The following is a 27,353-nucleotide window of genomic DNA, read 5'->3' as shown; positions in this document are numbered from 1 at the left end:
TCTCATCCGAGGGTTAGGGGCAGACTTGCAGAGAGGGTGGGCTGGAAGTCGGCTTGTTTTTACAGCAAATCTTGAAGGAAAACACTGATACCCATCTCCAAAGAAAACACGTGCTGTGGTTCTGCACTATAGCTCTGGCCTGGCAAAGAAAAGTACTAACAAAACCTGGCAAACAAAGCTCTACCTTCACCACCAGTTCAGGGAAGCGGTCTCATTTGTCACGGAATAAACATCTGGTAAAGAAAGCCACCATCTCTCCAGAGCGTATTCTGGTTTCAAAAATCTTTCTTCTAAGGAACTCACAATATTCCTGCTTCATTAAGTTAGCACCTTCCTAGTAAACACTGAACGGTTTTCTCAAAGTAGCGGAGAAAGTCAGGTCCCTCCTACTTCCTTGAAATGTTTGCCCCTGGCACCAACTGAATCAAAACGGGCTATGATAGCATCTGCTGGGAGAGAAATGCTAGGGAACTGAGGCAGAAGAGAACTAGAGGCAGCCGGACCCTCTCAAGCCTCCTTCCCCAACCCAGTACCATTGCTCCTAAGCCTCTCTCACAAAATCCACCTCGACTCACTTGGTAAAGTGTCCAAATCAGGGCTTCCCATGCACAGCTTGGCTGCCTTTCTCAACAGACAGATAAGCCTTTCCCCTGAACTGACCACCTTTATCAACTTGCTTTTACTGCATCCAGTCATCTTAAAAGTGTGACTCAGGTGGAGTCACAGACTGGAGTAGGTAGCAGGATCCTGAGTGTGGTGGCTGGGTAACCAGGGGTGGGATGGTGGCTGAGGACACCTGAGGCTTGGAGGGACTCACCTTCTGCAAAAATGCTTGTTTCCTTTATGTAAAATTGCCCCGTGCTCTGGCTTTCAGGCCTCTGTTAGCGAATGCTCAGTTTTTTCGTTCTTCTCCACTTGGGGAAGGCAGAGCTGTAAGACTGAACTTGCAACTTTCACACCGACTGCCCCAGGGACTCAGAGACAGTGCGGGTGGGACCGCAGTCATCCTTCCAAAGGTCAGTTTCTGAGAATGTGAGTCAGTTAAGGGCTTCTAATCTTCCCGTGACACCAGGACAGGCAGGTCAATCAATCAGCAAACATTCCTCGTCCTGCACCTCCTCCCTGTTCTAAAACCTGTTCCTGGCTCCAGACTTAACTGGAGGCAACTGCCAGCTAATCTTACACCCAATGAATAAGGTACTACTGTGTCCAGGGGTATATACATTTTATTTGGGCTGATGCTGTCACCCAGAGGAATGAAGTTTTCAAAGTGGATTTTACCAATGAAAAGCCAGTGTAAGGAGCTTGGGGGAGGGGATAACCATTAGAACTCAGAAGAGAGAAGGCTTTCTTGCCTGTCAGGCCTGTGCCACCTACAGGCACCTTAGTCTCATATATGTTTGTTTGTTGGTTTGATATTTTTAAAAAAAGAAAGAAAGAAAAATCACTCATAAATTCAACACATTCTGAGAAAGGCACTATTTCTCTTTAGGTTCAGGCTTCTCTTGGTCCCCATCGTCTCGCTAACCACTCCCAGGCAGTCAGCCAGCCCTGTGGCAGGGGTGTCTGCATTAATTATGGTGCCACAGTCACCAGACACACAGGATCTTTGGTGTTTGTCGTTCAGTCGCTCAGTTGTGTCCAACTCTTCATGACCCCATGAGGTGTAGTACACCAGGCTTCCCTGTCCTTCACCATCCCCAGGAATTTGCTCAAACTCATGTCCATTGAGTCAATGATGCCATTCAACCATCTCATCCTCTGTCGTCCCCCTTCTCCTCCTGCCTTTAATCTTTCCCAGCATCTGGGTCTTTTCCAATGAGTCAGCTCTTCGAATCAGGTGGTCAAAGCATTGGAGCTTCAGCTTCAGCATCAGTTCTTCTAATGAATATTCAGGGTTGATTTCCTTTAGGATTGACTGATTTGATCTCCCCTTGCTGTCCAAGGGATTCCCAAGAGTCTTCTTCAGCATCACAGTTTGAAAGCATCAATTCTTTGGTGCTCAGCCTTATTTAATGACTAATGGAAAAACCATAGCTTTGATTATACAGACCTTTATTGGCAAAGTGAAGTCTCTGCTTTTTAATATGCTGTCTAGGTTTGTCATAGCTTTTCCTCCAAGGAGCAAGCATCTTTTAATTTCATGGTGGCAGTGACTGTCCACAGTGATTTTGGAGCCAAAGAAAATACAGTCTATCACTGATTCCATTTCCCCCATCTATTTGCCACAGAATCGGGGTCCCCTAAATGATCACAAAGAAGAAACACTGCCCATTTTCTGCTATTCAGATTCTTCCTTATCTTCTTATGATAGAAAATAAGTAACTGCAATTTACCAAGTTTGAATCTCAACTCTGCCTCTTGCTAGTTTGGGGACCTAGGTAATTTACTCAACCTCTCTACACCTTCATTTCCTCATAGGTAAACTGAGGCTATTTATAGTAACTACCTCCAAGTGTAGTAATGAAGATGAAATGAGTTCATATTTTTCAAGTGATTAAAACAGTGCTTGGGGCACATTACGTGCTATAAGATAAATCTAAACAGATAAATAATCTCATCAATTCCTCCAAAGCATGTGTGGTTGCTTTCCTCCATCTTCACTTTGCAGGTGAAAAGCTACACCATAAAAGGCTATTGTCATGCATCTGGCCAGTGATGGAGCTGGTCCTTGAACCACAGTCTTCTGACCACAAGTTGCCCTCATGTAGATACACCCTTCCCTCGCCGTGGATGCTGCCACTTTAAATGAGGCAAAGGGCAATTCCAGGGAGCTGTGGGTGGCAGCACAAGGCTGAGGCCTGACTGCAGCATCTTGAGAAACTCCGAGGGCTCGGTGTCCACAGAGCCATTTGTTTATCATGTTCTTAAAATTTAAGTAAATCCAAGACTATAACACCTCTTCCTTGTAGAATGACTCAGAAACCCACGCCAGATCACACTTTCCTGCCTTGTGGCTGGCAGGTGTGGTCAGTGCTCTAGTGACCAAGTTCACCTCCAAGGTACTTGTCTTCAGAGGGCAATGAGCAGCTATAACACGGAAAGGACAAAGTTCAAATAAAGCCTTAGAGCTAATAACAGAACAGCCTAAAAATTACGAAATCTCCTTTGATATGTGCTGATTTTAGGTAATTGTATCAAGATGGATAAAAGAGATAATTAACATAATTTTAATGTCCTTGAATTTATTCTAATGCAATCACAGATAATAAAACTCATTTTGACTGATAGGTTCAAAATTCTAGACATCATATTCACTGCCTTAGCAAATTTTATTTCAATTTCTAGCTATAATAAAAAATAAAAATTTGCCAACTGAAATATATGTTGTTTTGGGACAAGAAGTACTTTTAAAAATGAATTACAGAAAGAATCCCTTCCTTTTAAAAAGCCTGTCTCTGACCAATTCAACTTCTCCTTTCTCTTTTCCAAAGTACTTAGGAGAGTGCCCTGACCTTTGAAATGTTCAATAAAGACATGAGGAAAAAGAGGAATAAATGTCTTCTCACTTTTATTTTTCCTTTCTTGGTTGCAATGATTCATTCCCCAGGTTTCAACATCAAGTATTGGGGAATCACTTAAAACAAACATTGTCACCATTAAAACAAGCAGTGTCAAATGCCACTCTAGCCACCTCACTCACACACCCTCCAATCCACTCCTTCTCCTTCTCCCCACTTATCTCCAACCCAGCAGTGTTCTAGTCAGTCATGGACACTGAAGCCCTCTATATCTTCCCATATTGGACCCCATGTATCCCATGTCTTTAACCAGGTAACTTGCCCAACATCTCCTACTTACTTTCTTAACTCAGGGACTTGTATGCAGGATAACCAGGTAGCTAGACTAGCCCTCCAGTTCACCTCCATCAAAGCTCTGTCTGAAAATGTATCTTTTCTGTGGAATATGAGGGAAAAAGAGTGGTTTCTAGCCCAATGCTAAACACATTTAACCACTAACCTCACCATTAAATACTCTCTAACTCCACTGAAGAAAGTAGGGAAAACCGCTAGACCATTGAGGTATGATCTAAATCAAATCCCTTATGATTATATACTGGAAGTGAGAAATAGATTTAAGGGTCTAGATCTGATAGATAGAGTGCCTGATGAACTATGGACGGAGGTTTGTGACATTCTACAGGAGACAGGGATCAAGAACATCCCCATGGAAAAGAAAAGCAAAAAAGCAAAATGGCTGTCTGGGGAGGCCTTACAAATAGCTGTGAAAAGAAGAGAAGCGAAAAGCAGAGGAGAAAAGGAAAGATATAAGCATCTGAATGCAGAGTTCCAAAGAATAGCAAGAAGAGATAAGGAAGCCTTCTTCAGCGAGCAATGCAAAGAAATAGAGGAAAACAACAGAATGGGAACAGAGATCTCTTCAAGAAAATTAGAGATACCAAGGGAACATTTCATGCAAAGATGGGCTCGATAAAGGACAGAAATGGTATGGACCTAACAGAAGCAGAAGATATTAAGAAGAGGTGCAAGAATACACGGAAGAACTGTACAAAAAAGATCTTCATGACCCAGATAATCATGATGATGTGATCACGAATCTAGAGCCAGACATCTTGGAATGTGAAGTCAAGTGGGCCTTAGAAAGCATCACTACGAACAAAGCTAGTGGAGGTGATGGAATTCCAGTAGAGCTGTTTCAAATCCTGAAAGATGATGCTGTGAAAGTGCTGCACTCAATATGCCAGCAAGTTTGGAAAACTGAGCAGTGGCCACAGGACTGGAAAAGGTCAGTTTTCATTCCAATCCCAAAGAAAGGCAATGCCAAAGAATGCTCAAACTAACGCACAATTGCACTCATCTCACATGCTAAGTAAAGTCATGCTCAAAACTCTCCGAGCCAGACTTCAGCAATACATGAACCATGAACTCCCTGATGTTCAAGCTGGTTTTAGAAAAGGCAGAGGAACCAGAGATCAAATTGCCAACATCCGCTGGATCATGGAAAAAGCAAGAGAGTTCCAGAAAAACATCTATTTCTGCTTTATTGACTATGCCAAAGCCTTTGACTGTGTGGATCACAAGAAACTGTGGAAAATTCTGAAAGAGATAGGAATACCAGACCACCTGACCTGCCTCTTGAGAAATCTGCATGCAGGTCAGGAAGCAACAGTTAGAACTGGACATGGAACAACAGACTGGTTCCAAATAGGAAAAGGAGTACGTCAAGGCTGTATATTGTCACCCTGCTTATTTAACTTCTATGCAGAGTACATCATGAGAAACGCTGGACTGGAAGAAACACAAGCTGGAATCAAGATTGCCGGGAGAAATATCAATAACCTCAGATATGCAGATGACACCACCCTTATGGCAGAAAGTGAAGAGGAGCTAAAAAGCCTCCTGATGAAAGTGAAAGAGGAGAGCGAAAAAGTTGGCTTTAAGCTCAACATTCAGAAAACGAAGATCATGGCATCTGGTCCCATCACTTCATGGGAAATAGATGGGGAAACAGTAGAAACAGTATCAGACTTTATTTTTTGGGGCTCCAAAATCACTGCAGATGGTGACTGCAGCCATGAAATTAAAAGACGCTTACCCCTTGGAAGAAAAGTTATGACCAACCTAGATAGCATATTCAAAAGCAGAGACATTACTTTGCCGACTAAGGTCCGTCTAGTCAAGGTTTTTCCTGTGGTCATGTATGGATGTGAGAGTTGGACTCTGAAGAAGGCTGAGCACTGAAGAATTGATGCTTTTGAACTGTGGTGTTGGAGAAGACTCTTGAGGGTCCCTTGGACTGCAAGGAGATCCAACCAGTCCATTCTGAAGGAGATCAGCCCTGGGATTTCTTTGGAAGGAATGATGCTGAAGCTGAAACTCCAGTACTTTGGCCACCTCATGTGAAGAGCTGACTCATTGGAAAAGACTCTGATGCTGGGAGGGATTAGGGGCAGGAGGAGAAGGGGACGACCCAGCATGAGATGGCTGGATGGCATCACTGACTCGATGGACGTGAGTCTGAGTGAACTCCGGGAGACGGTGATGGACAGGGAGGCCTGGGGTGCTGCGATTCATGGGGTCGCAAAGAGTCAGACACGACTGAGTGACTGAACTGAACTGAACTCCACCTATAGATATGGATTTTCATTGCTGTTGATACCCTTATGCACAATATGGGTTCTTTGTAAACCTTCTCATGACCTGTCTGCTTATTTCTTTAGTGTACAACAATCAAAGGCCTGAAAGTATACACCTTGCTCTGAGTCCCAGCCTGCCCTATGGCTCAACTCACATTGGGTGAAGTTTCGAAGATACCAAATGCTTATGACTGTCTATAAGCCACAGCGATATATAGTTTAATCTCTTCCAAATCATTTTTCTAAAGACTGAATGATTCAAAACTGGTTTTTGTACAGTAGTTCAAATATTGTACAGGTCTCTCAAATAAATATAATACTATATATTACGTCCCTTTGAAAGACTTTCTGTTAGTCATCCAATCTACTTTAAAGCAATTTTGAGGTGTAAATGTATTAGGTTTTGGTCATTTATCTGATGAAAAAAATCCATCTCTCACAGCCTTGATTCCATTTATACCCATTCTTGGCAGACTGATAGAGACAAACAATCAGGGCTGTCTGGCTTTTTTCACTAATGTTAAACATTTCATTACCCAGCTGTAGAACACGTCCTTTGAGTATGCTTTCCATGGGTGGACACTGCATGTGTAGGGGTGTGCCTGTGTGTATTGCTGTGGGAAATAAGACTCAATGCCTATTCTTGAGGTGTGTATACTGTAGGGGTATGAATGATGCCAGAGCCAAGAGAAATTAGAATCATAAATCATTCTGAAATGACTACAACCATGTTTATAAAACAGGCTTCTCGATGGGTGAGATGGCTTCAGTTTAGGTGGGTTAATCAGGGGAGAGGAGGTGCTCTTCTGCACTGCTTTGAGGCAATACTGCCAATGATGTGAATGGCATTTCAGGTAAGAGAAACAGCAAAACCAAAACCTCTCTGGCATAAACGAGTCAGCCATGCATGAGGCCAGAAAGAAAACCCACCTGCACAGTCCACAAAACTCAACAAATATTTACTGGGAGTCCAGTGTGTTTTGGCTAGATGAGATGTGTTTAGCTAATGGTAACTCAGCGTAATTTTAAGATAGGCTCCTGAAGGAGATAAGATTAGCAGGCAGTAAGTAAGTAGATGACATCAGAAGGCAGTATGTGAAAAGGTGTTATGTGCTTTGGTTTCAATTATACACTTGTCCTGTTCGTAACAGTGAAGAGATAACATCCTTGTTTCGTTTTCCTTTTAGCAAATGGGAGAGTTCCTTCTCATTCCCACCCCACCCCAACTCCGCATCCCACCCCACTGTCAGAAACCAGGCTCGATTTTCTCTGCTATTCTTGAAATGCTGAATCAAACACTGGAGTTTGTTTTTTTTTTTTTCAAACCAGTTCAACTTGATTCTTTGTCCTTACAATTTTGTAAAAACATTAGTTTTAATCTGACTAACATGAAAGGCCTACAAAGAAACAAAAGCTACGCAGCCGAGTTTCACTTAGCTCTAGGAAAGAAAGTCATAAATTATATTACAGATGTCATTTGGTTTTTTTTTTACCTGGGAGATGACCAACGGCTAATACTATGTAATTTACCAAATTCAGCCTTGAAAAAGAGATAATTAGACACTGGAAACATATTCCTGTTGTTTTACTAAATGCTTCTTCTAAAAATGAGGAAATCTTAAAGAGGAAAAAGTCTTTGAAAATTAATCTACTTAGAGAAAAAAATCTATTTCTGAATGGCTATCAGCCAGACTTAACTTGGTTTCATTTTTCGTTTCAAGCTTTCAAATAATATCTGACTGGACAAAATGAGAAGAATGGAAGTCCTTACCCCATTTTTCTCAGGGAAGAAATTGGGTAAGAACTGAGGAAACACTACAAAGATGACCTAAAGGTCATAGTTTTATTTTAGTTTTTTAAAAATCCTGAAGCTATGCTGTATAATGGGGAAAAAATAAATTTAGCTATGACAAAGCATTCCCCTTCTTCAAACCTATGAATAATCAGTCTGTTGCTTTACAAAGACTTCTCATGATAACACTGCTTATTCCCAGATAGCTCAGTTGGTAAAGAATCCACCTGCAGTGCAGGAGACCCTGGTTTAATTCCTGGATCGGGAAGTTTGCCTGGAGAAGGGATAGGCTACCCACCCCAGTATTCTTGGGCTTCCCTTGTGGCTCAGCTGGTAAAGAGTCTGCCTGGATTTCAGGAGGTTTGATCCCTGGCTTGGGAAGAACCCCTGGAGAAGGGACAGGCTACCCACTCCAGTATTCTGGCCTGGAGAATTCCATGGACTATCCATGGGGTCGCAAAGAGTTGGACACAACTTAATGACTTTTACTTTCATCCTTTACTGAACATATTCATTCATTAGGTATTCACTTAGAAAACACTTCCTAGCACCTTCTCTGTGTCAGGCACCAGCCTACTTGTTTGGGCTACAATAGTGAAGAAAACAAAACCCTCTCAGGCACCATGCCGTACAATTTTATCTCTTTATGTCTACTTCCCAAGTCCTCAGGATGTTCCTGCAAGGTAGACATTATTGTTGCCATCTTCTAGATGAGGGAACTAGGTGTTGAGACTTTAAGGCCAAGGTCCCAAAGCCAGTTAATAGCAAGAAGGGGACTCAACCTCTGGGACTGACTGCCAAGCTTCTGCTTATTCTACTAGTCTGCTGCCATTGTTTTGGTTCAATGCAAATAAAGGGACTCATTTAAAAATTATTTAGTGGGTTCATTCCACTAAATTGAAAAACCTTAGTATTCCCTAGAACTAGAATCAAAAATGGAAAGTTGACTTGGTTAAAAAAATAAAAAAAGTCAAATAGGGTAGAAAATTATTAATGGGAAGAAGAACAATGATTTTAAATTTTGCTCTAAGATTGCATTTTGTTGACAATCACACTATTCATTGGTCATAGTGAGCCAATATTAAATGAAACTCCCAAGACTTCCTGATTTGCTATAAGTCCTATCTCTCCAATCTTTACTTTTGCAGTTGATTTATTTGGAACTTGAGTGTATGAGTTTATATTTGGCTCAAATTAATTATATCTTTATTCTCTGGGCTAATTTTTCCATTCTAGTGTTATTTTGGGGGGTGGGGGCACCAAAGCTCTAACTTTGGTTTATTTACCTGTACATTTCACTTCGTTGTTGTTTATTTATAGTTGCTCAGCTGTGTCCAACTCTTTTTGCGATCCCGTGGACAGCAGCCTGCAAGGCTCCTCAGTCTGTGGGATTTCCCAGGGAAGAATACTGGAGTGGGTTGCCATTTCCTTCTCCAGAGGATCTTCCCGACCGAGGGATCGAAGCCATGTCTCATGTGTTGGCAAGCGGATTCTTTACCACTGAGCCACCTGCGAAGCCTCACATTTCACTTTGGTCATCCACATAATGATGGATATAATTCATATAACTTATGCCGTTAAGTAAACAGTCTGGGCTTGAATCTCAGTTCTGCTGAGACCTTGAGGAAGTTCCTCAAGGAAGTATATAAAACTGTGTGACCTTGAGGAAGTTACTTCAACCCTCTGTGCTGCTTATTTGTAAAGTGGAGATAAAAATCTCAACTACATAGGACTATTGTTTTACATAAATGAATACATACAGAGTAACAGAAGAGTTCAACAGATGTTTCTTATTTCTATTATTTTTATCAGAGTAATCATCATTCAAGTCATTGATAAAGGATCTATAGAATAACACAAGTAGATGTCTATAGGTCACCCTGTGATCACATGGACCCATTCTCTAGCACTCCTTGGGCTTGGTTACGCAAACCTTGCTGTGAATCCACTTGACTATTCTGTTATTCAGTTCATGCTGCTGCTGCTGCTGCTGCTAAGTCACTTCAGTTGTGTCCGACTCTGTGCAACCCCATAGATGGCAGCCCACCAGGCTCTGCCATCCCTGGGATTCTCCAGGCAAAAACACTGGAGTGGGTTGCCATTTCCTTCTCCAATGCGTGAAAGTGAAAAGTGAAAGTGAAGTCGCTCAGTCATGTCTGACTCATCGCGACCCCATGGACTGCAGCCTACCAGGCTCCTCCGTCCATGGGACTTTCCAGGCAAGAGTACTGGAGTGGGTTGCCATTGCCTCATTAAATTCATAATAGGATCTTGAGATGTTGTGAAAACTGCCTGGATGAAATCCATATACACCATGTCTACCACATTTTTTCATCTTGCATTCTAGTTACTCTAGTGAACAGGAAAATCATTTAGTCCTGCTTGACTTCTTGGTGCCTAATGGTTATCTCTTTCTTTTCTGAGTGTTCTCAAAGTTTCAGAATAAATTTTTGAATTTTCCTGGGATTTCTTATTTTCTATTTTTTGTCAATCACCAGGTATTTGGGGAGTTTTCCATTCACAAAGGTCTCCAAGATGGCTGGCTGGAGTGGGACAGTTACAGGCATGAGTGTTCTCAGGCTACAGCCTGGGCCAGGAGACCCCGATACACACCAAACAGCTAAGGATCTGGTGTTTCACAGCTGTGGGCCTCAATTCCCTCTTGTTTACATTTTGTTCTGTCCTACCAGGTGAGAAATCATGATCCTTGATTAAAAGGCAAAAATAGGAAGAGATGAATAGCCTTTTGTTTTTCTCATCAGAGGTCCTATCCATCTCTTGTTCTTTTTTCTACAAAAGTAAAATGAAAGTCTACCAAAAAAAACAAAAAACAACAATAAAAAATAGTATCCCAGTCTTGACAGAAATAATAACTATGTCATTAGCAAAAATGGGCATAGTGCTGAACATCACAAGCATTCCAGTTTTCTATGTTTGGGTTATTTTGTCACCGTCATTTTCTGTAGCACTGTTCCTTGCCAGCTCTTTAAGTCTCTTTTGTTGTTAAATTTTTTACATACTTCAGCTCACTCTGGACTTTAGGCTTCCTGACACTATTCTAATGGGATTATCTCTCTCTTTGGTATTTGTTCTGTGTTATTTGCCTCTCCCTGCATTCTTCTTGAAATGGTCTTTTATATTGTGAGTTACTTTGAGCATGCCCTTTGTAGCCACAGCCATTTCTTTTCCTCATTAGTTAGAACTTTTAACCCTTTAATTCTAATCATTCAAAAAACTGAACTGTTAGACTTGGAATGTGTGTGCGAGGGTGTACATTATATTTGATAACCTGGAAAAATACTCAGGATTATATTATCAGAATTTCATTATTGGTTACTGCTTACTTCATTACATATATAATGAATTGTGGGTGTGAGTATATGTGGGTATGTGAGTGTAAGCTTTGTGCCAGGTACTGTCCTATTTGCTAGGATATAAAGATAAGTGTTGATAGATGCAACCCTGCTGTCTTAAAGCTTAAAGTAAAAGTGTTAGTTGCTCTGTCGCGTCCAACTGTTGGCAACCCCATGGACTGTAGCCCACCAGGCTCCTCTGTCCATGGGATTCTCCAGGCAAGAATACTGGAGTGGACAGCCTTTTCCTTCTTCAGGGTACCTTCCCAACCCAGGGATCGAACCCAGGTCTCTCACATTGCAGGCAGATTCTTTACCATCTGAGCCACCAGGGAAGTTCTTAAAGCATAAAGCTTCAGAGTAGAGATGAGTGCAGGGGAATTATGATTGAGCCCTGACACTGGACTTGTCAAGGGGTTTTGAGGAGCTTCGGGAGCAGGGGGCCCTAATCTGAATTTAAGGGCTGGGTTTCTCATTTCCTTTGTCATCTTCTCTTTTAGAGTCTCAGACTATAGAATCACATCTACTTTGACTATTTGAAATTTCCCTCCTAAAGTCCACAGCATGTATGTCACCTGCTCCCTGGTTATCACAAAAGCTAAGATGACATCATGGCCGCTGTCTTCCGAGTGCCTGAACACAGCAAATGCCCACTGAATATCTGTTGAATTAATGGACACACATTCTTTCCACTTATACTTCACCAAGCAGTCTCTTCTTGGTTAAAATTTGATCCCCAAATAGACATTTCCTTCATCTTCTTTACCTTTCTTTTCTTTTAAAAATTTGTGTTTATTTTTGACTGTGCTGGGTCTTCCTTGCCACACAGGCTTCTCTCTAGTTGCAGAGAGTGGGGGCTCTCTGGTTGTGACGCGCGGGCTTCTCATCGCGACGGCTTCTCCTGTTGTGGAGCACGGGCTCTAGGCTGAGCAGACGTCAGGGGTCGTGGCTCTTGGGCTCTAGAGCACAGGCTCAGCAGCGGTGCACCTCCTTAGTTGCTCTGTGGCACGTGGGATCTTCCTGGATCAGGGATTGAACCCAGATCTCCTGCGCTGGCAGGCAGATTCTTTACCACTGAGCCACACTTGTTCACCTTTCTAAAGATGAAAACGTCAGTTAGGTAAACTGGTATCTAAGATTTGTCTTCATTTAAACATGAATAAGACTTCTAGTGATGCCCAAAGAGCTTAAGGCTCTCCACACCCCTACTAACCACCTTTGTGTCACTTCTGTACTCTATATCAGAAGTAAATTAGACCCCTGCTTCATATGGTTGTGTAGTCTAAGTTCATTTATCTGTGCAAAACTATTTATTGAGTGCTTGCTATCTGCAAAGAACTGTTCTGGGCACTGTATTCTTTCCTTCTTCCTTTTAACTTCTCCAAACACGTCCTTCCCTGCGTTTTTGGCTATTCACACTTCTGACTCTCATAGCATGTCTGGATTCCTGCTCCGTGGGAACAACTCATTTCCTTCTGTTTCAGTTCAGTTCTGAACTCAAGTACTGGAGTTTCAGCTTTAGCATCAGTCCTTCCAAAGAACATCCAGGACTGATCTCCTTTAGAATGGACTGGCTGGATCTCCCTGCAGTCCAAGGGACTCTCAAGAGTCTTCTCCAACACAACAGTTCAAAAGCAACAATTCTTCGGCGCTCAGCTTTCTTCAGTTTATTCTCCATCAAAAATACTGCCATGGACCAACTTTTTCTTAACTGCAGATTAGTTAAAACAGGTTTCTCAATCTTCTGATAATGAAAACCTTTCTTATTTTCCTATAATGCTATTTGAAATTTCAAATTAAGTAATCTAAAATATCAGAGTTACAAGACAGCATACTACATTGTCTATAAAACAGTCCTGAACTTCCCTGAGGGTCCAGTGGTAAAGAATCCACCTGCCGGTGCAGGGGACACAGGTTCGATCCCTGGTCTGGGAAGACTTCACATGCTGTGGGGCAACTAAACCTGCGAGCCACAACTACTGAGCCCATGTGCTTCAGCTGCTGAAGCCTGCATGCTCTAAAGCCTGTGTTTTGCAACAAGAGAAGCCACTGCAATAAGAAGCCTGTGCATCGCAACCAGAGAGTAGCCCCGCTTACTAGAACTAGAGAAAGCCCACGGGCAGCAAAGAAGACCCAGTGCAGCCAGTAATGAAATAAATTAATTAATTAAAAATTAAAAACCCATATCACTCATTGAAAATAATAATAATAAAACAAAATAGACCCTCACCACCCACCATTAAGAATCACTGACATTAGTGATGGAAATAATTAACATTTTAAAAGAATATGGCCAAATTTAGAATATTCAGTTGATCATCAAAATGATGAGTAACTTTCAAGATTTGAACTATACTTTATTTATCCATATACCCTATGTTTAGCATAAAAATTGGAATTCACTTTCAACAGTTCAGTTCAGTTGCTTAGTCGTGTCCGACTCTTTGCGACCCCATGAATCGCAGCACGCCAGGCTTCCCTGTCCATCACCAACTCCCGGAGTTCACTCAAACTCATATCCATCGAGTCGGTGATGCCATCCAGCCATCTCATCCTCTGTTGTCCCCTTCTCCTCCTGCCCCCAATCCCTCCCAGCATCAGGGTCTTTTCCAATGATTCAACTCTTCGCATGAGGTGGCCAAAGTACTGGAGGGTAGAACATGTAAATATGAGGACTACTTTGTTAATTTTTCTAGCCTACTTTTTGAAAAGTAATTTAAGTAATCTATAATAAAATGCAAAAGCTGTTTCAAATAAACCACCACAATTTTCCACATGAAATAAAGATACACTCTTACTTTCTTAAAAATATAGATTTTCATCAAGGTTCCTGTACCAAGTGTTTGAGTCATTAAATCATTTTCACTGGTTGTGATTTAGAGTAACTTCTAAGTAGAGGAACAACAAATGCATTGTCTTTGATGTTTTCCTGATGTGCTGCTAAAAGACTGTGCTCTGTCCAAACAAGGTCATGGCCAGCTGACCTGGAAGCAGGCTTTGCTGAGCCACAAGGTCAGGGATCATCATGGATTGCTACATAAGCAACAATATAGAAAAGTAAGAGGAAAAGAACCCTAATGGTAATTAGCCTATAAACTAGCCATATACAGTTTTGTCCAAAGATAAAAGAAATTCTGTATTGGACAAGATAACTTTCAGTTAAAAACAGAAAATAAAATGTATTTGTAGTGAGTTTACCTAGAATACTTATGTTATTGCTGTTTTAACCCATCAGGTATATCATTTTAATAACATTGAATTGAGCAAGGCTTCGTAGTAAGGTTAAGAAATAACTTTGAGGGGTGAGCAGGGCACGGCCAGGGTCAGCAGGACTGGAAAAAAAAAAGCGCTGTAGGCTTGGAAAAAAAAAAAAAAAGAAAGAATTTTGAAATTCAGCTTTTAAGTCTTGAGTTAGTCATAATTACCAGGAAACAGAGAACAAATTTTAGGAAAAATTAATTGCACCTATAGAAACTCTTAGTAAATTACTACTTCAGATTACTACACATAAATATTAATGAAATACCTAAACATGTTTAATTTAGTAGCAAGAAGTACTTGAGACATGCTAAGATTCTTATTCCTATGATAATAAGCGCTAAGAATGTACATGGAAGCAGCCTCCAAAATTCTTAAGCTCAGATGCAGTCTTGTAGTTTAACACGGATTCCCTCATAAGGGATAAACTAGCAGACATCATGTGTGAGTCACTGCAATGATTAACATTTCATATTCATATTCTTATAGCTGGCATGTTGGTAGTTCTCTTTTTTCCCTTTCATTTTCATATTAAATATTCTACATTGTTAACATATGGTATTATGTCCATTACCAACTCAAGTTCACCAAAAAAAAATCAGCAAAACTTGCAGATCTTTTTGTTATTTGATAGTGCTGTTCTCATATAATGGCTTATTTAATTACCTTCACTTGAAATTATTACTACAGCAAAAGATTTCATTAAGTCCCTCTAGGTAAAAAATTAGTGGACATAAGAACAAAACTGTGGACATAAACAGAATTTGTCATTTTCTCAGGCTTCAAAGGCTCCTTTCAGATATTTCTATCAGTATAGATGCAGAGAGTATTCTGGCAAAAAATAAACCCTTGAGTTAAGGACAGAAAAATCAACACAAGAACAAGTATGAATCTACTGACTATTAATATACATATAAGTGGATGAAGTGAAATAGTCAATCCATGTTCAAAAAATGAATTCCGTGGCAATGCTCCCAACTTATCATTTGCAAGATATGACTGACTACTGATTTATAGCTTCTGGATGGCTAACAAGTTGCATTACAATCCCCACATGTTCATGACTGGAAAGAATTTCATATCATCTCAATGAAATTTCTCTTTTCATAAATGAGGAAACTGAGGGCCTACAGTTTCCTACATATAAAGCAAAAGTCACACCCTAGAAAGTGGCAAGGCAAAGGCTTCAACAGAGGTCTTTCATTCTCTATTCAGTCAAGAAAACTTTATTAAGCACCTCCTGAATATGCGGGCTGTGACAAGTACTAGGTAGAAAAGTAATAGTGAATGAAAGATGGACCCGGCCTCAGAGAACTTTGATTCTGGTGAGGGTTACCAGATAGACAAACAGGACACAATTCAACACAAACTATTACAGAGGAAGCGCAAGTTTTATTAGATGACTTTGACTTGAGGGTGGGAGCAAATAACTGAGATTAGGAGGATCAGGGGAGGCTTCCAGATGGATGCTAGGTCTAAGTTGTGCCCTGAAATAGACAGATAAATGGGTTACAGTGAAGAGGGAAAAACTAGGAAGACTATGATCTTAGCAAAGGGACCAGAATAAACCAAAGCACAGATGCAAAAAAGGTTCAGGGCTGATGGGGGTGTTCAATATCCCTAAAACTGAGTGAAGAGAGGCGATGACTCCAAAGGGAGAAAGGTTTGTGACTTAAATAATGGAGCTTCAGCTTTAACCTGAGGGGAGCAAGGTGGCCCTGGGTGGTCCTTCAAGGGAGTGAAATGGCCGGATGCATATTTCAGGAATAACTCAGGGACACTGAGGGGATCAGACTGGAATGAAGGGCAAGAGAAGTCTGTGAGCCCTTGATTTTGGAAAGAGGATGTCCTTCCTGGTCCTTAGAAACAAGAAATGCTGTATTAATAAAGACATAAGCTTTCTGGCTGATCCATCATACATAGAAAAACTATGTTAGCCCAAGAATATCACTAGAGAGTCTAAGTATCTCTGAGCTCACAGAAAAAGTCCAGTGTATGGACCAGCAAGACTAAAAACTAGGTTTTGAAACAAGGCCTCAATGGAAAGGACCTGCCTAGGCAACCAGCTAGCAGCAGCCCCACACAGTGGGTCACATCGCTGTCCCAGTCAAGCCAATACAGTTGCCATCCTCTGGACCCCTGGGGCCTCAGCTGGAAATGGGGGTCATGATATCTATTTATTTATTTCAGAGTGATATTGTGAAGATACACCCCCTTCTTCAGCACAAAGTGAGAGTAGTAATATCTATTTTACAATGATGCTGTGAAGACTCAAAGATAACCATAGGTAAATATACATAGTTTTAGCACTTAAGTAGTAGGGATACAGTTCCACTGGTTTCCTTTCCTGTGATAATGCAAAAGCTGTTCTCTGTGAAAACAACTGACTCAACAAAGAGAGAAAAACCTGTGGCCTTCACTTCATTCACACTAGGCTCAACCCAACTGACTTAATGAAGCAAGTCAGTGAATGCTACATTGTGAGGAGTCTCATTTCAGTGGGATTTTCTCAGTCATAAAAAAAAAAAAACAGCATACAAGAATGAACACACACACACACACACAAACACAGAGTCTTTAAGTTAAAAAAAGAAAACAATCCAAGTTCATTATTCTCAGCACAGTCAGGCTCTAAGTTGGAGTGTCTTTCTGGAATGGCAGCCCACTTGGGACTCCCCCTCCCTCACCAGGGTGCTTGGCAGCTGGCCCTTTTCTCCTCACTACCACTGCTGGGAGTTTCTTTCTCCACCACTTCACCAAAGCTTCAGACAGATCAGAAGAGGGGAAAAGAATGGGGGTTGAACTACTTGAAGGAAGGACCTAAGAGTTAGTGATACTCAAAAGGTGCTGAAAAGAACATCCCTCAGTTGAAATAAAATCAATACATGATGGTTATCTTAGGTCAGTCTCCCAAGGCAATGTAACAAAAGCAAATATAAATGGGACCTAATCAAACTTACAGGCTTCCGTACAGCAAAGGAAGCCATAAAGAGAGCAAAAAAAAAAAAAAAACAGTCTACAAACTGGTAGAAAATAGTTGCAAATTATGCAACTGGCAAGGGCTTAATTTTCAAAATATACAAACAGCTCACATAACTTAATAACAAAGAAACAACCTGATCAAAAAATGGGCAGAAGACCTCAACAGACACTTCTTCAAAGAAGACAAACAGATGGCCAACAGGCATATGAAAAGATGCTCATTCTTGCTAATTATTAGAGAAATGCTGATCAAAATTATGAGGTACTACTTCACACCAGTCAGAATGGCCACCATTAAAAAGTCTACAAATAATACAAGTTGGAGAGGGTGTGGAGAAAAGGGAACTCCTTTACTCTGTTGGTGAGAACGTAAATTGGTGCAGCCATTATGGAAAACAGTATGGAGGTTCTGCAAAAAACTAAAAATAGAGTTGCCATATGATCCAGCAATCTCACTCTTTGGCATATTCCCAGACAAAACTATAATTTGAAAAGACACACGCACCCCCTCCCCATGTTCACAGCAGCACTATTTACAAGAGCCAAGACATGGGAACAATCTAAACGTTCATCAGCAGATCAATGGATAAAGAAGATGTGGTGCCCACATAAAATGGAACGCTGCTGCTGCTGCTGCTAAGGCGCTTCAGTCGTGTCCGACTCTGTGCGACCCCACAGACGGCAGCCCACCAGGCTCCCCGTCCCTGGAATACTACTCAGCCATAAAAAAGAAGATAACGCCATTTACAGTAACATGGGTGCAACTAGAGATGATCACACTAAGTGAAGTAAGTCAGAAAGGGAAAGACAAACACCATCTGACATGACATATACGTGTAATCTAAAATACGAAACAACTGAACGTGTCCATGAAACAGAAGCTGACTCAGGAAGCAGACCTGTGGGCTGTGGTGGGGAGGTGGGGTGAGGGGAGGACAGGGTGAGGATGAGGGGTGCATTGGAAGTTTGGGGTTAGCAGATGCAAACTGAAAGTACATATACATGGGTAAACAACAAGGTCCCACTATATTGCACAGGGGACTATATTCAATGTCTTGTGATGAACCAAAATGAAAAGAAATATGAAAAAGAATGTACATACGCAAAACTGAGTCATTTTGCTGTTCAGTGGAAATTAACATCGTAAATCAACTCTGCTTGAATAAAATTTTTAAAAATAAAATCAATACATGACAAATCTTAGGAGCTATCTACCAAGTCCCTTTAAAGTGACAGAGTCAGTTGAAGGTCTGACTGTTGTCAAAATAATCAGAGAAATAATCAGAATAATCAGAAATAATCAGAGAAAGACACTTCTCGGCAACCTCGGCATGGGAAAGTACACCGAGGGCACAGACGTTGCCCGTGTGAGTACCGTCAAGGCTTGAGTGGGTCACTATGTTCCTTATGCTAAGCACTACTCACAGATTATTTTCTTTAATGCTTACAACAAACCTGTGACTTGTATCATTCTATTCTTCTCAGTGAACAGGAGAGAAAACTGAGTGCATTCATTTTCTCCTGCAGCTGGAACAAAAGAGCACAAACTAAGGGGCTTCAGACAACACACATTTATTACCTTACAGTCCAGTAACTGCAGAGGAGGATCTGGTCCCTCGCTTTGCCAGGTTCTGGAGTCTCTCCACATTCCACAGCTTGTGTCCCCTCCCCCACCTTCGAGGCTGGCATGGTAGCATCTCTGACTGTCCCGTGTCACAGCTCTCTCACGCTACCACCTACATCCTCAAGCACCAGCTTTCACCCCCACGAGGGAAATGCAGCCCCTGTTGAGAATGCACAGTCTACACAGACAGGAATAATGGTGCTGAAGTAGAAACCGATTGCTTTTCTTTCTTCCAAAGCTCCCAAGAATCCTTTCCTCTGTTGTGTAGCAGCCATACAGTTTGGGTGCCACCGATTCAAGGCTTAAACTTTGACCACAGAAATTGGTGCTGGGAAGATATAAATTGAACACTCAACGAATGAGTTTTTATTATTACCTGATTATTATTTCTACAATAGGCAATGAGAATGTTGATTTTGTATATCAAGTACAAGATCAGCTGAAAAACACACTTAAATGGAATTCTTAACATCCCCTATATACGCAAATGAATCCAATACTTAGAGCATTATATTTCTTTTTTGTTCCTGGTTAAAATAATAGATGTTCCTGATCTAATTCTGCCTTGGTTTTTTATTAATTTTCTCAATAACAAAAGCCAGGGACAAAATCAGATTTGGCTTCTAGCAGTTTAAATAGATAAAAATCAGTGTGACTGTCAAAATCCAGGTTGGTCTTGTCAGGATAAGATGAAAACCAGGGTTATATTTGGAAAAGATGAATGTGGACACTAACAGGAAAAAGTGCCTGGCTAATCAAGTAAACAAATATGACATGCAAGTGCCAGATGGAGTATGTATAGCACTGTAATCATCAAAGTGTTTTTTTCACCATTATTTTCCTAGAACATTCTTAAAGAATGCAGACCTTACAATGGGGTGGTAGCAGTACTACAATTGTTAAACTCAAAATTTTTCACTTGCTAGCACTTTAAAAAGTTTTATTTTTATCATGACAGGGCTCAAATACATGTTACTGCCCCATTCAGAGAATGATCTGGACCTAGGGGCAAGAGGGCAGCATGGTTTTTATAGCCTGAAATCACTGTAACGGAACCATGTGGGGTCTTGGCTTTGTATTGAACCTATTTAGCCTGGAAACTTCTCCTAGAAAATCTATTTTAACTCAGTCGTACAGTAGTAAAAGACATTTCTGGAATTAAGCTTCAATTTCTCTCCCAGTGGCAGGAGAGGTATGCCTTATTGTTGAACTCCAGGCCTGAAACCCACAAGGTTGCAACACCAAGCTTATCCAGGAGTCTCAGCTTCTACATCCAGCAAGACTCTCTCCTTCTTCATATCCTTAGGTATCATCTCTGCAGCTTACAAGTTCCCTAGTGAAGTCATGGTTCTCGATCTGAAACATGATTCTCTAGGCTAGCCCTACCAAGCCAGGTGCAGATCTAACTGCTGTCTCTCAAATCCATCTTTCTTTCTTCCTCCAGTAATAGAACTTTGCAGTCTCACTTGGGAACATGACCCTCCAGGTCACAGACAGACTTTCCAGCCTCCCTTGCAGCTCAGCGTTCATGTAGCTACATTCTGGCCAACAGGATGTGAAAGCAAGGGATACCCAAGCACAACTTCTTGGCTGTACTCTTAAAAAGAAAGACTGGTGCTTTCCACTTCCCCTTGTACCCTTCTTCTTGCTGTTAGGTGTATAAGATCTTAAAATGGAAGCCATGAAGACAGCATGGCAGTGCAACAATATAGTAAGACTGGTCACTGTGGGGCCTCCACATCAGCCTGTACACTTAGGCTGTTCATAGGCAGAGATCAACTTGCAAGTTTTTAAGTCGCTGTAGTCTGGTGTTTATCACAGCAGCCAAGTCAGAACCCTAACTAATATTTTAGTCAAACCATTTTCTGAACTGGCCTTCCTGAAATTTTCAGCATTCATATTTTTGGATTAAAAAGATTTCTCTGCCTTAAAGACCTAGGTATGAAATCCTAATACCTTAAAAAACCTGAATGGACAGGTAAAGAGCTGGTTCTGAGTGAGCATTGTGTTTTTAAAGCTGAGTACATGGGAGAATCACATGGAAGCACATAGAAACTATCCTATCATCTTTATATTTAGTTTCCACAACTAAAGTGGGAACCAAATTGGGGAAGATATAGACAGGTACCACAGGGATGAATCAACGTAAACAAAAGTAGATGCATGAATGGACTGGTCTATTCAGTCATAAATCTAGTGGTCAATTGAATATCACTGAATCAGACAAAGGATGGTGATAAACTGTCCTGTCCACTACGGAAAGAAAACCATTTAAAACTGAAGCAAGAAAACCTTGAAAGTTTCAAGAATGGCGGTTGCTGAGCCCTAGGTTAATCATCTTTGGTTTTAATGTATAAACTACATTTAATTGATTTCTTATTCTTTAAAAAATCTATTAGAGTATATTTGATTTACAATGTGGCATTAGTTTCAGGTGTATAGCAAAGTGAATCAGTTATACATATAACCACTCTTAATCATCCTAATTAGTTATTGAGGGTAGTTGTGACATCTTTCTCTATAGATGTTTACAGATTTTAACTGGGCAGATTTTAACCTTCTAGGATACCATGTTAAGAGTTCTGCCCTGTGAGTCAGGAAGGAGTGCCGATGGACTACATGACCTCAACAAGGTCCCTCGCCTGGGGACCAGAGGTGCTTTCCATGCATCTCTCTCTCATGACATCAATTTGTTTTCTGATTATGAGCAATGAGAAGCAACAAGCTTTGGTTTCTCTTTGCTTTACTTCTCATGACCAAATGCTTTGATCTATGTCTTCCCTTCTACAATGTGCCAGAGACTACAAAATTTAATAGTAGCAACAGCTGGGGGTGGGGGGTGCCAGAGGGGAGTGTGCACAGTGGAGCATGGGCTGGTCCAGCTGAGAAAGGTGTTGTACAATGTATTTAGATGAGATCGACAGCTACACTATTCTTTCCAAAGAAACACATACACAGGCACACAGGGCTCTTTTCTGTGTAATCAACTCTGGAGCAGGGTCACATAAGGCGTATCTTACACCTTCAAGCACACAATTCAAAATCAGATCAACGGGATTTATGTGTTTTGCTTTTTCTTGTGGTAAAAGAGAGGAGTGCTCCTTCATAGGGAGATAGATTGGTCACAATAGAAAATCTTACTTATTAGGAGGTGTCCCTTGTGGTTCAGCTGATAAAGAATCCACCTGCAATGTGGGAGACCTGGGTTTGATACCTGGGTTGGGAAGATCCCCTGGAGAAGGAAAAGGCTACCCACTTCAGTATTCTGGCCTGGAGAACTCTGTGGACTGTACAGTCCATGCGGTCGCAAAGAATCAGACACGACTGAACGACTTTCACTCACTCACTCACTCAAAAGCTGAAGCAACAGTGGCATACTTATGAGCAGGGACCACGCCCCCCAACCCCACAGTAATAACTGCCCACCTCTCTCTACTGGCTACCTCCTTTCCTTCCCCCAAGGAGTAGCCTATCTCATACGTGCATTTGAAAGAATAAAGCAAACAGCCCCATTCCACCTCTCCCTTCTGTCAGAAGCCACCAGCCTTTGCTGTTGGTCACACTGGAAGCTTTGTGTGCACCCCTGGGTGGGAAGGAGGGAGGTAGAAAAGGCGTTGCCTCTGTCTCTCTACTTTGCCTGCGACTGGCCTGCTAACCCCAGGGGAGAAATATTAGCAAACCATCCCGGTCCCCATCTAAAGTCACATTTTCCAGGGAGCTTTTATCAGAAATAAAACTAAAACTTTGATCTCTCCTGATTTCTCTCAAGCTGCCCAGCACGCTGCAGGGGAAGGGTAAACAAGTTTTGAACGAGAGAATGAGTGGGTCTGGATGGGCCAGTCTGCTGACCTTCGAAAACCGCAACGCAATTGTCCTGAATTTGAGGCTTTATATATTTTTTGATCACTCACTATTATTAAAATGGACTTCCCAATATATGTATATTATTTATTTGTAAATGTTACACATGTATCTCTGTAGTAAATATACTTTATAAAATACTTCAAATTAGAAATTTTTATAGATACAAAAGAATGTAAATAGAAGTTCCAAGAGATTCCTCCTGAACCCTGGGGTTATTCTGAGCACTCCACTCCATAGTCTTCTGGTCTAGACTTTAAGTACTTAGAAGTTCAGAAGAGAAGGATGTGGCAGTCTGGTGTGGTCCAGACAGACAAGTATGACTCCATTTTACACAGCCTTATACTCCTCACGATACCCTGTGTAAGGTGACTTTCAATTTGATGGCACGTTCTCAGTCGGCAGGTGTTTACCAGGACTTCCCTGGTGGCTCAGATGGTAAAGAATCTGCCTGCAAAGCAGGAGACCCAGGTTCAATCCTTGGGTTGGGAAGATACCCTGGAGAAGGAAATGGCAACCCATCCCAGTATTCTTGCCTGGAGAATTCCATGGACAGAGGAGCCTGACGGGCTACAGTCCACGGGGTCACAAAGAGTTGGACATGACTGAGCAACTAACAAATAGCAGCGACTAACATATATATAGCTCAGTCAGTATGTGTTAAATAAATTGAACTGGAAGGAAATGGTGAGTGGGTATCTATCAAGCTATTAATAGAAGGAGAAAGGGAAGGGTATCCCAAGTGAGACTATCTTATTCCAAGTACAGACATCACAGAAATGCAAGAGAGGCTTGAACACTAACACACTGTAGAGAAGCAGGAAATAAAGTCAGGTATCGAATGAGAGAGAGAAGAGAGAAGGTAGCAGGATACCCTGAACCATAAAATCTAGACAGAGACGATCTACATCTAAAGTGCTGTAGAACAAAACAGGAAAACACAGAGTGGTTTTGAGCATCACTGTGACATCAATGTTTTCTGAAGATACACTGGGATTAGGATGCATATTGGATGGAACAAAATTTGGATTTTGTTCAGTTTGATCAGTTCTGAGTCTAGAATGAGGAACCATGAGAGTCTGTCAAGGGGAATGCAGATAATAATAGAGAGAAAAAGTATGAAACTAAAAGTCTATGAGAGGGAACAGGATCAAGTGTTGTAACCAATGAGATATGAAGGAAGAAAGAAAAGAAACAAAATAATCCTAGAGGTAATTCCACCATTTGGAAAATGAACAACATTAATTGATTTCTTCACGTTTTCCTCTATCTTGAATGGCTATGATAAGTAATCTCCGTGTGGGCTGATATTTCTTTGCTCCTATTGAAAAGCTTGGGGCTCACCCTACAACCTCAAAGTAAAATTCGTAAACACAGAACATGAACTAAAATCTTTATGAGTCCAAGGTACCAAGTTTTCTGGAAGATGCAATTTAGAAATGGCACTCTGCCTCAAAAAGAAGGGAAACATCATGTATGTGTATTTGCAGTTGTCAACTGTTGGTTTTCTACACTCAAATGAATAATCTAGTGAAAGACAAGATTAGTAATAAATCCACGACCTTTTCAGCCACATTTTTCCTTTATGTGAACTCCACGGTATTGTAAGCGACAGAGTTTAGCTCTGCAGTAATTCAGCCTGCTGAATAAATTTTTTTAAAAAAGGATAGGATAGAGGAGTAGGTTATAACAATGCTGGAAGAGAAAGAAATCCAAGCATTTTCATCAAACAGCAGTAATTCTGTGGACAGGTTAAACAATAAGCCTACGTTTGTGCAGCTCATGTTTTTTGAAATCTATGTGCTTTATCCCTCAATGACTCATTCTGAAAGTGGTCTCCTAAGATGGTAAGAAATGACCAAAAATTACATAAAGCTCACTTTCCAAATAGAGTTCTGCAGAAAATACAGCTGCCATCTGGCCTTCTGGCTAACTTCACTTCTTTCCTTTTAGGCAGATATTATTTAATCCAGACCACACAGTTTGTGTGTCTAGTTGGTTCATGAAAATTTCAGAACATGAATCTGTAGCAAGAATGTTTGGCAAGTGACAGAACATTAGCTGCTTGACATGAGGGCAGTTTCCTTGTCTCAGTGGTTAAGCAGGTCTCTCCCAGGCTCTGTGCGCTTGGGTGCCTTCAGCTATGAAGCCAAACCGATTATCCTTGTCATTTCTCAAAGATGATGTCTGCAGTGCACTCTGAGACAGGTACTGCTCCTGTACATACACTGATGCTTTAAAATTACTAAGATTTTAAAACCCAGGGCCAGTTCACAGTTAACATGATGATGGTCTACTTGAACATAAATGGATTTAAACCAAATTACCATAGTTGTCATTTCATACAAAATAGGAATAAAGTTTCCCTATTCTTATTATATAAAATACAACCTGTGCTTTAAATTTATCCGGGGTGTATTAAAGTGAGGGAAAAGTAATTTGGTCTGGGTTGGTTTTTCAAATCCTGTTTAAACTAAGAAAAGAGGCATTTACCAACAATAACAACAAATCACATCAGTTACATAGATCCTTTTTCCTCTTTCCAGGTTTATCAAAAGGCAGAAATTGTTGGTCTCTGTAACTGCCTACCTGTCTCCAAAGAAAGCGAGAGGGTGAAAGAGTCAGAGCCTGCAAACTCCTGTGACATTTAGATAGGGAAAGTCTTCTCAACACACTCTAGGTTTGGCTTAATTTTTCAGTGGTCTCACTTAAGTAGCAGTGCTAAAGACTGCAGCAGAGCCCAAAGCATAAATCTACAGATACTGCCAACGAAATTACCCTTGGGAAAAGTAGTAACCTACCCAAGTGAAGCATATTAGAAGGATCAACCTATGTTAAAACAAAACAAAACAAAACAACACCTGGCCATACAATAAAAGTGAATGGAACAGCTTTCAACATTTCTGAAGAATGTTGGAGGATGACATATTACAGTTTTTAAGAAAATATTCTGGTAGAACTTTATACAGTTCTAATCAGGAACAAGATTTTAGCAAATAATAATTCCGTGATCCTTGAGGTTTTATTAGATATTTATCAAGTTTTCAGATTTTCATTTCCTACTAAATGGAATTTATAGCATTCATGTGTATCATTCCATTTCCTTCATCATTTCATATTCAGAGCATGACATCATGGAGTCAGACAATGGAAACTGTTTCTATACTTTGGGAGAAAAAATAGCAATGTTTGTGATAAACCAATTTTTTCCTTCCTTCTAAGTTAAAACAGTTATAATCCTTAACACATGCTTTCTCTTGGAAGCATTTTTACTTCTGGCTTTATGTAAAATGTGAAAATTCTCTATCTCAGAAAGTGGCACTAGTTCATCTCTTATGACGCTCCCATTGTATGTTCACTGCTAGTGAGATAATCAGTTTAGACGCATCATTATTATTACTATAAATCGACCTGTATAGTGTACTTTTATGCAGTCCTATCATTTTCAGTTTCAGAATTGTTATTTAGGCTCTGTTCAGGAATGTTATCACATGAAAATATTTACTGAACCTGGCTCTCAGGTATGAAATTCAAATACACTTTGTAGCTACAAATAATACTCATTTACTGAGAGTGGACTGACTTACTATAAGTAATTCAAAACCACAGATGTAAACTTACTATCAGTGTTGGAATTAGGTCTGTAAACAAAAATATAATTCATGGATTTTATTATTTAACCAACCACTACATAGGTATTTGTCAGTCAAGTTGCAAAATCTTAACATGGCCTCTAAATGTGTTTTGTAGGCACACACAGTACTCTCAATCTCTAATGCTTAGGAAATAAGACCCCCTCATCTAATTTTCACCTTCCAGGTACAAGGATCTTGAAAAATAGCAGAATATCGAGGTCAGACATGGTTTGAGAGTCTCTGAATTGTTTGCTGATCATATGCAAACATATTTGCTTCACTTAAAAAGGCAGAGCTGTGATCATGTGTATATACAAAAACCCAGACATGTATAAAAATACACACCCAATGGGTTATGGAAAACAAGAACTGGATTCCAAATTTGAATTTGCAGTTTCTAAAGTCCTGCCTGCAGCATCTCAAACGTTGCAAACTGAGTTAGGAGTCTCACCATTTGCAAAGCAGCTGTGAAGAACAGATGCCTGTGGGGAAACCTTTTGTCAACAGTGAGATATACAACACTAAGCGACACTCCAGGGCTGTGCTGGTGTGTGTGGCCATCGTAGCCTGACCCAGTTCATACAAACATACAAATGAAAGAAGGCTGCTTTTTCCGTTTCTCTCACAGACATCCCATATCTTTAAAGAAAAAAAAGTCCAAATGAATAAAAGTAAATGGAGCTTAAAAGACTCCTACCACATTAGAGAGAATAATGGGGCCATCCACCTGGTCCTGCCCAGGAGCTGTCTC

The 27,353-nt window shown here is 40.8% G+C and overlaps 1 protein-coding gene across 5 annotated transcripts in view; it reads right to left on the bottom strand.

The window, feature by feature from the left end:
* SPATS2L (spermatogenesis associated serine rich 2 like) overlaps positions 1-27,353 on the bottom strand; it is a 184,026-nt gene that overhangs the window by 106,917 nt on the left and 49,756 nt on the right. Inside the window, exon 1 of one of the 5 annotated variants that reach the window (XM_068967265.1) lies at positions 818-882. The exons of the other annotated variants lie outside the window; for them this stretch is intronic. The gene's annotated coding sequence lies outside the window, so the exon portion shown is untranslated. Of the gene's footprint in view, positions 1-817; positions 883-27,353 lie in introns of those variants that run through there. 5 annotated transcript variants of the gene reach the window in all.

Source organism: Capricornis sumatraensis, chromosome 3, assembly GCF_032405125.1.
Source record: "Capricornis sumatraensis isolate serow.1 chromosome 3, serow.2, whole genome shotgun sequence".
NCBI lineage: Eukaryota > Metazoa > Chordata > Mammalia > Artiodactyla > Bovidae > Capricornis > Capricornis sumatraensis.
This window is presented reverse-complemented; position numbering and strand designations above follow the sequence as displayed.